The following is a 13,887-nucleotide window of genomic DNA, read 5'->3' as shown; positions in this document are numbered from 1 at the left end:
TCTGTCTTCCTATGCAACTTCTACCCAGGGCGCATCTGCCTCTGAGGCTGTCACAGGCTCCCGGGACTCCTGGCAGCTTGGTCACCACAGTAAACTAAAAAGTTGGCAGACAGTTCACACATGCATGTCTGATGAGGATAATGGAGATAAGCTGGAGCTCGGGGTCCCCCGATAGTGACAAGATGAAGCCTCCAGGTCTGGAAAGTGGACAGGCAGAGGTGGCACAGGGGGAAAGCTGCCAGTGGAGAGGCCTTTCCACGAGGATGCCAGAGGCCGGCCAGAGGCTGCATTCCCTGGACACACTGAAACCCACAGAGGGAGAAGGAGCGGTGGGTTTTGCAAAACCCCACCCCAGCACGGAGGACAGCACACGGCAGTGCCCCAGGAGCAGCCAGCCCCCAGCCCCCAGCCCAGAGGGGAAGGGGCTGCTGTAAACAAGACAGCATGCCCAGATCGGGCACCTGACAGCCCAGCAGAAAGGCCCGCCTGGTGGGGAGGGCGACAAGGTGAGTGGGGTGCTGGGTCACCAGCTGGAAGCCACGTGGTCCCAGATGGGTCCCAGATGGGCGTCAGGCCCCTCTGCTCTCTGCAAGCCCCCGTGTGCACCGTGTTCAGGGGACAACAGCGAAGTACCCAACCCCACCCGCTGGCTGCTGGGACCACAGATGGTCACCTGAGGGAAAGGAGATGCCGGGCCCACCAGCTGGCCCCTCTCAGGGGTTTCAGCGGAGGCCCAGCGAAAAGCACCGGCTGGTAAGAAGGCCGCGTGGCTGGGGCCCAAAGGGGAGAGGGCATGAGAGAGCAAAAACGGTCCAAGGAGAGTGGAGACAGGGCAGACCCCATGAGGAAGTGTGGGGCACGGGATGGCGGAGACTCAGGGACTCTCCGTTCTGACCGCCATCTCCCGGTCCTCGGACACCCCAGCACGATGTGCCCGTGGACGGCAGGCTTTCTCGGGGCCTTGGCAGGTGCCTGGCGCCTCTCCCCACATTAACCTGAGAGTCTTTGCCACACATCTGAGAGGAACGTGAGAGAAAACACCCACCCCTTCCTCACGGGCTGTGGGCGACAGGGGACGTGTTCATCCACACCGAGCTGACGCTGGAGCTGACCTCAACTCTTCGGTAGTTTAGACTTGAACGTCTTAACGTTTCAGATCTTGAACATTTTTTTTTTAAGTTTTTAATTTTAATTCCAGTACAGTTAACATAGTGTTTCATTAGTTTCAGGCATACAATATAGTGACTCAGCAGTTCCACACATGACCCAGTGGGATCTTGAACATCTTAAATGACATTTAAGAGTTTCTCAGCAGTGTGAAGACAAACTTACGAATTAATATTGGGTGGATAAAAAGCAAAATATTAATCCTACATTGAGTTTCATTATGACCTCTTAAAGAGAAGTATGTGTAGAACGAAGCCTCTAAGGAAATGGTGTCTAACACCATCCACTCCACAGTTAAGGCCTACTGTATGCCTGGAAGGTACCAAGCAGCCGAGGACATTGGGAGAGCAGGCTGATCTAGCCTGCAAGCCTGTGCTGCTTTCAGAGGCCTGTTTCAGAGATTTTCCTTTCAGCCCTCTCTACCTTTTGGTCAAACATCTGGCTCTGAGCAAGGATGGGAAATAATCCTAACAGGATTTTGCAAAATCCATCATGTAATCGTGTAGGTCATACCCACAACGAGACCCTCAGCAGACTGGATGAAGCGCAGCAACAGAACCAATCCTGGGCCGGGCTCAGGGGTGAACTTGGCTGTGCCTCTAGAATCAGTACAGAGCTGCCCTTCTGGGGTTCCAATCCAGCAGCTGGTGACCAAGGGGACTCCCAGACACCCAGAGGATAAGGTAACGATATGACAGCTCATATGAGCCTGCTTAATGTTTAAGCTGACCCCCTTTCTTGGAAGGGACCCAGACACGAACTAGTCTGATTCTGCCCTTTTACTAATGAGGGTTTGAGAACCAGTGATGTGAAGGGACACCAGCCCCGGGTCACGTGGCTGCCGTCATTTCAGAGCCTGGGCCACTCTGTCTTCCCCCTGCTTTAGGACTTTGTACATGCTGTTCCCTTGCCTGCTTTTCGTTTCTTTTCTTTTTCTTGAATGTAGAAATAGAAAAACTTCATTTCTACTTTCAATTTCTATTAAAAAATACTTTTTCCTTAATTTTGTTACTATATTTTTTGCTTTTATGTAAATTTTTTCAAATTCCATTTTACTGCCATCATTTTATTTTGGTCTACTACAGTGTATACACTTTTTCAAATTTTTAACGATTTCTTGTTTTTATTTTTTTAAATCTTTTTTCTCTTTTTCATTTCTTTTCTTTTTTCTTGAATACAGGAAAATAAGAAATTCATATTTATTTTTAATTTTTATTAAAAATATTTTTTTAATTTTTTTCTACTATATTCTTTACTTTTGTGTATATTTTTTCAAATTCTATTTTAACCCCATCATATCATTTTAGTCTACTTCAGTGTATTCATTTTTTCAAATTCTCAAATGATTTCCTTTTTTTTCTCCCCCTTTTTTTTCTCTAATCTGTCAAACCACTTTCAACACCCAGACCAAAACACACCTATGATCTAACATCATCTATTCGATTTGTGTGTGTGTGTCCTTAATTTTTAATTTTAACATTTTTTTAATTTTGATGTTTTTAATTTCAATTTTTCTACCTCATTAATTCCTTTTCTGCCTTCAAAATGGCAGAATGAAGGAATTCACCCCAAAAGAAAGAGCACAAAGAAACAACAGCCAGGGATTTAACCAACACAGATACAAGCAAGATGTCTGAAACAGAATTTACAATCATGATAATAAGAATACTAGCTGGACTCGCAAATAGATTAGAATCCCTTTCTGCAGAGATAAGAGAAGTAAAAAATAGCCAGAATGAAATTAAAAATGCTTTAACTGAGCTGCAATCACGGATGGATGCCACAGTGGCAAGGACGGATGAGTCAGAACAGAGAATCAGCGATATAGAGGACAAACTTAGAGAATAATGAAGCAGAAAAAAAGAGGGAGATTAATGCAAAAGAGCACGATTTAAGAATCAGAGAAATCAGTGACTCATTAAAAAGGAACGACATGAGAATCATAGGGGTCCCAGAAGAGGAAGAGAGAGAAATAGGGGTAGAAGGGTTATTGAGCACATCATGCAGAAAACTTTCTTACCTGGGGAAAGACATGGACACCAAAATCCAGGAAGCACAGAGGACCCGCATTATATTCAACAAAAACCGACCATCAACTAGGCATATCATAGTCAAATGCACAAAATACTCAGGCAAGGAGAGAATCATGAAAGCAGCAAGGGAAAAAAAGTTCCTAACATACAAGGGAAGACAGATCGGGTTTGCGGCAGACCTATCCACAGAACTTGGCAGGCCAGAAAGGAGTGGCAGGATATATTCAGTGTGCTGAATCAGAAAAATATGCCATCACAAATTCTTTATCCAGCAAGGCTGTCATTCAAAATAGAAGGAGAGATGAAAAGTTTCCCAGACAAACAAATATTAAAGGAATTTGTGACCACTAAACCAGCCCTGCAAGAAATTTTAAGGGGGACTCTCTGAGGGTAGAAAAGATGAAAAAATATATATATAAACAAGTAAGTACCAAAAGCAACAAAGATCAGAAAGGACCAAAGAACACCACCAGAAACTCCAACTCTACAAGCATCATAATGGCAATAAATTCATTATCTTTCAGTACTCACTCTAAACATCAATGGACTCAATGCTCCAATCAAAAGACATAAGGTAACAGAATGGATAAGAAAACAAGATCCATCTATATGCTGTTTACAAGAGAACCACTTTAGACCTAAAGATACCTTCAGATTGAAAATAAGGGGATGGAGAACCATCTATCATGCTAATGGTCAACAAAAGAAAGCTGGAGTAGCCATACTTATACCAGGCTACGTAGACTTTAAAATAAAGATTGTGGGGCGCCCGGGTGGCTCAGTCGGTTGAGCGTCTGACTTCAGCTCAGGTCATGATCTCACGGTCCGTGAGTTCGAGCCCCGCGTCGGGCTCTGTGCTGACAGCTCAGAGCCTGGAGCCTGTTTCGGATTCTGTGTCTCCCTCTCTCTGACCCTCCCCCGTTCATGCTCTGTCTCTCTCTGTCTCAAAAATAAATAAACGTTAAAAAAAATTTTTTTTAAAATAAAGATTCTGTCAAGAGATGCAGAAGGGCATTATATCATAATCAAGGGGTCTATCCACCAAGAAGACCTAACAATTGTAAACATTTATGCACCAAATGTGGCAGCACCCAAATATATAAATCAATTAATCACAAACATAAAGAAACTGATCGATAGTAATACCATAATAGTAGGAGACTTCAATACCCCACTCACAGCAAGGGACAGATCATCCAATCAAAAAATCAACAAGGAAACAATGGCTTTGAATGACACACTGGACCAGATGGACTTAACAGATAGATTCAGAACATTTCATCCTAAAGCAGCAGAATATACATTCTTTTCCAGTGCACATGGAACATTCTCCAGAATAGATCATATACTGGGACACGAATCAGCCCTAAGTAAGTAGAAAAAGATTGAGATCATAGTGTGCATATTTTCAGACCACAATGCTATGAAACTCAAAATCAACCACACAAAAAAATTTGGAAAGGTAACAAATACTTGGAGACTGAAGAACATCCTACTAAAGAATGAATGGGCTAATGAAGCACTTAAGGAGGAAATTAAAAAGTATATGGAAGTCAATGAAAATGATAGCACCGTAACCCCAAATCTCTGGGACGCAGCAAAGATGGCCATAAGAGGAAAGTATATAGCAATCCAGGCCTTCCTAAAGAAGGAAGAAAGATCTCAGATACACAACCTAACCTTAGGCCTTAAGGAGCTGGAAAAAGAACAGCAAATAAAACCCACAACAAGCAAAAGACAGGAAATAATAAAGATTACAGCAGAAATTAATGCTATCGAAACCAAAAAAACAGTACAACAGATCAATGAAACCAGAAGCCGGTTCTTTGAAAGAATTAGCAAAATTGATAAACCACTAGCCAGTTTGATCAAGAAGAAAAAGGAAAGGACCCAAATAAGTAAAATCAAGAATGAAAGAGGAGAGATCACAACCAACACAACAGAAATAAAAACAATAATTAGGAGAATATTATGAGCAATTATATGCCAATAAAATGGGCAATCTGGAAGAAATGGACAAATTCCTAGAAACAAATACACTACCAAAACTGAAACAGGAAGAAATAGAAAATTTGAACCAACCCATAACCAGTAAGGAAATCGAATTAGTAATCAAAAATCTCCCCAAAAACAAGAGTCCAGGGCCAAATGGCTTTCCAGGGGAATTCTACCAAACATTTAAGGAAGAGTTAACACCTATTCTCTTGGAGGTGTTCCAAAAAATAGAAATGGAAGGAAAACTTCCAAACTCTTTCTATGAAGCCAGCATTACCTTGATTCCAAAACCAGACAGAGACCCCACTGAAAAGGAGAACTATAGACCAATTTCCTTGATGAACATGGATGCAAAAATCCTCAACAAGATATTAGCCAACTGGATCCAACAATACATTGAAAAAATTATTCACCACGACCAAGTGGGATTTATACCTGGGAGGCAGGACTGGTTCAATATCTGCAAAACAATCGTTGTGATTCATCACATCAATAAAAGAAAGGACGAGAACCATAGGATCCTCTCAATAGATGCAGAGAAAGCATTTGACAAAACACAGCATCCTTTCTTGATAAAAACCTTCAAGAAAGCAGGGATAGAAGGAGCATACCTCGAGATCATAAAAGCTATATATGAATGACCCAACACTAATATCATCCTCAATGGGGAAAAACTGACAGCTTTCCCCCTAAGGTCAGGAACAAGAAAGGGATGTCCACTCTTGCCACTGTTATTCAACGTAGTATTGGAAGTGTTAGCCTCTGCAATCAGACAACACAAAGAAATAAAAGGCATCCAAATTGGCCAGGAGGAAGTCAAACTTTCATTCTTCACAGATGACATGATACTCTATATGGAAAACCCAAAATATTTCACCAAAAAACTGCTAAAATTGATTCATGAATTCAGCAAAGTTGCAGTATATAAAATCAATGCACAAAAATTGGTTGCATTCCTATACACCAACAATAAAGTGAAAGAAAGAGAAATCAAGGAATTGATCCCATTTACAGTTGCAAAAAAACCCATAAAATACCTAGGAATAAATCTAACCAAAGAGGTGAAAAATCTATACACTGAAAACTATAGAAATCTTATGAAAGAAATTGAAGAAGACACCAAAAAAAATGGAAAAAGATTCCATGCTCCTGGAGAGGAAGAACAAATATTGTTAAAATGTTGATACTACCCAAAGCAATTTACATATTCAATGCAATCCTTATCAAAGTAACACCAGCATTCTTCACAGAGCTAGAACAAAGAATCCTACAATGTGTATGGAACCAGAAAAGACCCCAAATCCCCAAAGCGATCTTGAAAAACAAAACCAAAGCTGGAGGCATCACAATCCCAGACTTCAAGCTATACTACAAAGCTGTAATCATCAAGACAGTAAGGTACTGGCACAAGAACAGACAACCCAGAAATGGACCTACAAAGTATGGGTAACTAACCTTTGACAAAGCAGGAAAGAATATCCAGTGGAATAAAGACAGTCTCTTCAGCAAGTGGTGCTGGGAAAACTGGACAGCGACATGCAGAAGAATGAACCTGGACCACTTTCTTACACCATACACAAAAATAAACTCAAAGTGGATGAAAGACCTCAATGTAAGACAGGAAGCCATCAAAATCCTCAAGGAGAAAGCAGGCAAAAACCTCTTTGATCTTGGCCACAGCAACTTCTTATTCAACACATCTCCGGAGGCAAGGGAAACAAAAGCAAAAATGAACTACGGGACCTCATCAAAATAAAAAGCTTCTGCACAGCGAAGGAAACAATCAGCAAAACTAAAAGGCAACCGACAGAATGTGAGAAGATCTTTGCAGATGAAATATCAGATAAAGGGGTAGTATCCAAAATCTATAAAGAACTTATTAAACTCAACACCCCAAAACCAATAATCCAGTGAAGAAATGGACACAAGACATGAATAGACACTTCTCTAAAGAAATCCATATGGCCAACCGACCCATGAAAAAATGCTCAACATCACTCATCATCAGGGAAATACAAATCAAAGCCACAATGAGATACCACCTTATACCTGTCAGAATGGCTAACATTAGCAACCCAGGCAACAACAGATGTTGGTGAGGATGCGGAGAAAGAGGATCTCTTTCGCATCATTGGTGGGAATGCAAGCTGGTGCAGCCACTCTGGAAAACAGTATGGAGGTTCCTCAAAAAACTAAAAATAGAACTACCTTACGACCCAGCAATTGCACTACTAGGCATTTAGATAAGGGATACAGGTGTGCTGTTTCGAAGGGACACATGCACCCCCATGTTTATAGCAGCACATCCACAATAGCCAAAGTATGGAAAGAGCCCAAATGTCCATCGATGGATGAACGGATAAAGAAGATGTGGTGTATATATATACAATGGAGTATTACCCGGCAATCAAAAAGAATGAAATCTTGCCATTTGCAACTATGTGGATGGAACTGGAGGGTATTATGCTAAGTGAAATTAGAGAAAGACAAAAATCATATGATTTCACTCATATGAGGGCTTAAAGAGACAAAACAGATGAACATAAGGGAAGGGAAACAAAAATACTATAAAAACAGGGAGGGGGACAAAACAGAAGAGACTCATAAATATGGAGAACAAACTGAGGGTTCCTGGAGGGGTTGTGGGAGGGGGGATGGGCTAAATGGGTAAGGGGCATTAAGGAATCTACTCCTGAAATCATTGTTTCACTATATGCTAACTAATTTGGATGTAAATTTTAAAAAATAAAAAATAAAATCAAAATAAAATAAAAACTTTAAAAATAAATAAATAAAATAACTTAAAAATTAAAATTAACTTAATTTTAATAACTTAAAATTAAAATACTTAATTTTAAATATTAAATTTAAATATTTAAATTTAAATATTATTTAAATATTAAATTTAAATAAAATTAAAAAACTTTGTGAAATCATTGTTTCACTATTTGCTAACTAATTTGGATGTAAATTTTAAAAAATAAAAAATAAAATCAAAATAAAATAAAAACTTTAAAAATAAATAAATAAAATAACTTAAAAATTAAAATTAACTTAATTTTAATAACTTAAAATTAAAATACTTAATTTTAAATATTAAATTTAAATATTTAAATTTAAATATTATTTAAATATTAAATTTAAATAAAATTTAAAAACTTTGTGAAAAGTTTTAAGTCTTAAGAACAGACTAATGAAATAATTCTAAACAAAACAAAACACAAAACACGGAAAGAGAATATGAAGAATTTTAATTCATAAAGACGAGCTGATATTATTCTCATTTCTAAAAGGAGATACCCTATTTGATGAGTGCTTACTTATAAACCAAATACTCTCTAAACCATCTCGTTTAATTCTCAAAACAACCCTATATCATTATCCCCATTTTTCAGTTGGGGAAACAAAGGCTTAGAGACATTAACTAGCTTGTTCGAGGCCACACAGCTAGTAAGTTTTGGACTTTGGTTTGAACCCAAGACTGCCTTTCAACTCCGTTTTTTTCTAGCCATGACTTCTACTGCCTATAAAGGGAATAAAAAGGAGATGCAGTAAGTTGTATGTGTTTCAGGGACTTTCTTCTTGTACTCTGCATTTTCTACACGGAGCAACTATGCCATTAATAACCAGGAAAAAAATAACAGTTATTGTTTTTATAAAAGGAAACAACAGAAATGGTTCTTTCTTGCCAGAATCCAGAGGAGAAAGGAAATATCCATTTTCATTTATCATGTTTCCCAGAGGGATGTCTATTCAGGGTGAGATGATGCTTCCTTGTGAGGGTCTCCTTTATATGCTGTAGGATTTTAGCACCATCACCCCTGTCCACCCAATGTCCCACAGCAGATATTGCCAGTGCCTTGCCAGCAACCTGTCAGCACCCACCCCTCCAGCCAGTGCCACCAGCTGCAAACACCTGCGACCTTCTGCCTGGTAACTTTCGCCCTGTTTGGAGAACATGCTTGGTTCCCACGCAAGGCAACCCAGAAGTGCCAGAGCATCAGTGCCTCTGGAAGCAGCCCTTGACCAGTGCTGAACTAGAACGTGATGGCTCAACTCCCCATCTTCCCTGCCTCTCAGATGCAATGCTCTGAAGGCACGTCCTGCTCTCCGAGTCCCCAGCAGGACCCCAGCTCCAGTCACCCCGGTGGTAAGTGGCCTGACACATTGGCTTCCCTACCTTGTTACCTTGAAACACTTAACTGTTTTCTGGGATCCCCTCCTAAAAACATGACTTGCCCTCAAATCCTTGTCTCAGAGTCAGCTTCTGGGGACGTCAGGCCAGAGCGGCTCCCCAGGCATGTTGACACTGAAAAAGGTCCTACAACTTCCAAACACCAGGCTCAGAGAGTACAATGCTCTTCCAAAATAAGAAACCGTTTAAGTTCCGCACTTGCTCTCTAGTAAAAGACCTCCGGCTCTAAGAAAAGCCCATGGCGATGTCATTTCACAGAGAACTCCCCCAAAAGTCCTTCAGACACCCCCTTGATGTCTGCTGCTCTCCCATTCTCCAGTAGTTCAACTGAGTCCCTACCTGTGGTTCAAGAAACAGTGATGATTTTCAGCGCAAAATAACCACATGGCTTGGGGCTAAGCACCGCTCCAGGAAGGAGATGGTCATAATCACCGTAATGCCAGGAGCTAACGTTTATTGTTTGTCATACACCTGAAACAAGGTAAGACTTTACACAAATTGCTGATTTTGGTTCCCTTAACACGAAGAAATGTGGCTGCTTGGAGGCCAAGAGCACCTAGACACAAATTCAAAGTGGGCCAGTTCATTCAGTCAACAAAGATTTACTGGGAAAAAAATATATATTCATGGAGCACTTACTAAGTTCCAGACAATGTGCTAGGTAGAGGCATTCAACAGTGGCCAAGTCACATATGTTCCCTTCTCTCAGAAGCCACATTCTAATGGAGTATTGGGTTCAATCAGGATGGCTTTGCCCCCCCCCCCCAACCCTGACCCCCACGGACATCTGACAATTTCTGGAGACATTTTTAGTTGTCATAATTGGGGAGTGGGTGTGTAACTGGCATCTAGTGGATAGAGGTTAAGGATGTTGCTAAACCCTGTACAATGTACAGGGCAGCTCCCACAACAAAGAATTAACTGGCTTAAGATGTCCAAAGGGTCAGGGCCCCTGGGTGGCTCAGTGAGTTGAGCATCCGACTTCGCCTCAGGTCATGATCTGATGCTTCGTGAGTCCGAGCCCTGCATCAGGCTCTCGGCTGACAGCTTAGAGACTGCTTTGGATCCTCTGTCTCGTCTCTCTCTCTCTCTCTGCCCCTCCCTACCCCCTCTGACTCTCAAAAATAAACAAACATTAAAAAAAAAAAAAAGTCAAGGCTGAGAGACCCTGTAAGAGAGGAAGAAGAGAGAATGGCAAAAACCAAACCGAGAATTCTGAGATGTGAAACCTGGGCTGGTGTCTTCCTTGTCCGCTTTGGTTCTCAATCTGGGAAATGGTATTTGCTTTATCATGAGTCCCTCTTCAACATCCACGAATGGAGGTGGGGTCATTGTTTAAACAAGCACATGCATCACGGAATGGAAGTCTGAAGGAGGTCCTAGATAAGCTTTCCACTGGCAGCTCATTCCACAGCTCAGTTTGGTACTAGGTTGGCCGACGGCTCTCTCTGCCGACCCCACCCTCCTTTTGTAAGGAGAGATGAGCTGATGTGTCTTTTCAGTCATGTTACACATCTTATCATTTACTTATTCCACCGCATCTCACGAAGGGTTTGAGGCAGCCAAGTAGATAGAAACAATCATACACCCAAACCAGGAACAATACAGATTAGAATCAGGGGCGTGGAGGGTTTTTCATTATGGTTGTTGTCTGTTTACAAACTTGTCTTTTGAAGAACTCCCCCTCAAATACACCATGTACACAAACACACCTGCTGGAAGGGGGTCCTGTACTGTCTGTGAGATTTGGATGTACTTGACTCTTCCCACGGCCGGCAGTGAATATGTGATCCCAGAGTGATCTGTCAGAGCACCACTCGGCCTGGCCAACGTGATTGGTGCAGGGACCGGCATGCTATCTGAGACCAATCACAGACCTCTCTAAGGTTTCTTCCAACCTTGTGGAGAACTACAGCTGTCCCACTCTCTGGGGTCTACAAGTTAAGGACATGCTGCATTAGGGCTGCCAGCCCAGGCAAAAAGCCTATCTTAAAATTAGGATGAGAGGGCTCCTGCGTGGCTCTGTGGGTTAAGCATTTGACTCGGACTCAGGTCATGATCTCGCAGTTCTCAGGTTCAAGGCCTGTATGCGGCTCTGGGCTGGCAGTTGGGAGCCTGGAGCCTGCTTCCGATTCTGTATCTCCCTCTCTCTCTCTGCCCTTCCCCTGCTCATGCGCTCTCTCTCTCTCTCTGTCACACACACACACACACACACACACACACACACACACACACACAAATAAATAAACATTAAAAAAAGTTTGTTTTTAAATTAAGATGAAGGAAGCACACAAAATCTAGAGATGGAGAAATGGGGCTCTGAGAATACCTGTTGAGACCCAGCGATGTCTGAAGGTCAGTGACGTGGTCCACTGAATCTCTCTCTTTGCCCAAAGCTATCTACACATTCATTGCAATCCCAATCAAAATTGCACCAGCATTCTTCTCGAAACTAGAACAAGCAATCCTGAAATTCATATGGAACCACAAAAGGCCCCAAATAGCCAAAGTAATTTTGAAGACGACGACCAAAGCAGGAGGCATCAAAATCCCAGACTTTAGCCTCTACTACAAAGCTGTCATCATTAAGACAGCATGGTATTGGCACAAAAACAGACACATAGACCAATGGAATAGAACAGAAACCCCAGAACTAGACTCACAAACGGATGGCCAACTAATCTTTGATGAAGCAGGAAAGAATATCCAATGGAAAAAAGACAGTCTCTTTAACAAATGGTGCTGGGAGAACTGGACAGCAACATGCAGAAGATTGAAACTAGACCACTTTCTCACACCATTCACAAAAATAAATTCAAAATGGATAAAGGACCTGAATGTGAGACAGGAAACCATCCAAACCCTAGAGGAGAAAGCAGGAAAAGACCTCTCTGACCTCAGCCGTAGCAATTTCTTACTTGACACATCCCCAAAGACAAGGGAATTAAAAGCAAAAGTGAACTACTGGGACCTTATGAAGATAAAAAGCTTCTGCACAGCAAAGGAAACAATCAACAAAACTAAAAGGCAACCAACGGAATGGGAAAAGATATTTGCAAATGACATATCGGACAAAGGGCTAGTATCCAAAATCTATAAAGAGCTCACCAAACTCCACACCCGAAAAACAAATAATCCAGTGAAGAAACGGGCAGGAAACATGAATTGACACTTCTCTAAAGAAGACATCCGGATGGCCAACAGGCACATGAAAAGATGCTCAACATCGCTCCTCATCAGGGAAATACAAATCAAAACCACACTCAGATATCACCTCACGCCAGTCAGAGTGGCTAAAATGAACAAATCAGGAGACTATAGATGCTGGCAAGGATGTGGAGAAACGGGAAGCCTTTTGCACTGTTGGTGGGAATGCAAATTGGTGCAGCCACTCTGGAAAACAGTGTGGAGGTTCCTCAGAAAATTAAAAACAGACCTACCCTATGACCCAGCAATAGCACTGCTAGGAATTTACCCAAGGGATACAGGAGTGCTGATGCATAGGGGCACTTGTACCCCAATGTTTATAGCAGCACTCTCAACAATAGCCAAATTATGGAAAGAGCCTAAATGTCCATCAACTGATGAATGGATAAAGAAATTGTGGTTTACATACACAATGGACTACTACGTGGCAATGAGAAAGGATGAAATATGGCCCTTTGTAGCAACATGGATGGAACTGGAGAGTGTGATGCTAAGTGAAATAAGCCATACAGAGAAAGACAGATACCATATGGTTTCACTCTTATGTGGAGCCTGAGAAACTTAACAGAAACCCATGGGGGAGGGGAAGGAAAAAAAAAAAAGAGGTTAGAGTGGAAGAGAGCCAAAGCATAAGAGACTCTTAAAAACTGAGAACAAACTGAGGGTTGATGGGGGGTGAGAGGGAGGGGAGGGTGGGTGATGGGTATTGAGGAGGGCAGCTTTTGGGATGAGCACTGGGTGTTGTATGGAAACCAATTTGACAATAAACTTCATATATTGAAAAAAAAAGATTTCTTTCACTGGAACGTAAAAGATCCTGACACAGTCCAGGCATATAGCAAGATGCGGGCAGAATGGAAACCAGAGAGCAGGAGATAAGGATCAAAGCAGGTTTGAATTTGGTTGTGTTTGTTGGTCACCAAAGGTTAGGGTGATCAGTTACATCATTCTCTGTAGGTTTGCCATGAGATCATTCAAGCTCCTTAGGAGACGCCAAGCTTTTTCCTAGCACTGGCTTCTCAAAATAGAATGGACTTTGTAGAAGGAAATGCTCAGATACAGAGAGGACGCCCTCTTTGATGGACACCCTTCAGCAAATATAATCACGGGATTTGCAAAGCTGTTACCAAGACTCTTGTGGATGCTAAGGGACTCCCCCTCCTTACAGGGTTGGTCAGCTTGATTTTGTGGGATCAAGAGAAAGGCAATGTGCTCCAACTCTGCACACTTCTGAAGGTTCTCTCCCCTGGTGAACATTCCTAGAGGTGGTTCTAGAACACTGTAGCCCCT

At 41.9% G+C, this 13,887-nt stretch overlaps 2 protein-coding genes across 38 annotated transcripts in view; one reads left to right on the top strand and one right to left on the bottom strand.

Moving 5' to 3' along the window:
* The window catches only part of LOC147571616 (uncharacterized), a 624,145-nt gene that overhangs the window by 77,036 nt on the left and 533,222 nt on the right, over nt 1-13,887 (bottom strand). The window lies entirely within an intron of this gene.
* Nucleotides 1-13,887, top strand: part of LOC147571620 (uncharacterized) — a 382,686-nt gene that overhangs the window by 114,878 nt on the left and 253,921 nt on the right. The window lies entirely within an intron of this gene.

Source organism: Puma concolor, unplaced genomic scaffold, assembly GCF_028749965.1.
Source record: "Puma concolor isolate L17-30 unplaced genomic scaffold, mPumCon1.1.hap2 unalloc_scaffold_14, whole genome shotgun sequence".
In the NCBI taxonomy this organism is placed as follows: Eukaryota; Metazoa; Chordata; class Mammalia; order Carnivora; family Felidae; genus Puma; species Puma concolor.
The sequence above is the reverse complement of the archived record's forward strand: the minus strand, read 5'-3'. Positions and strand labels throughout refer to the sequence as shown.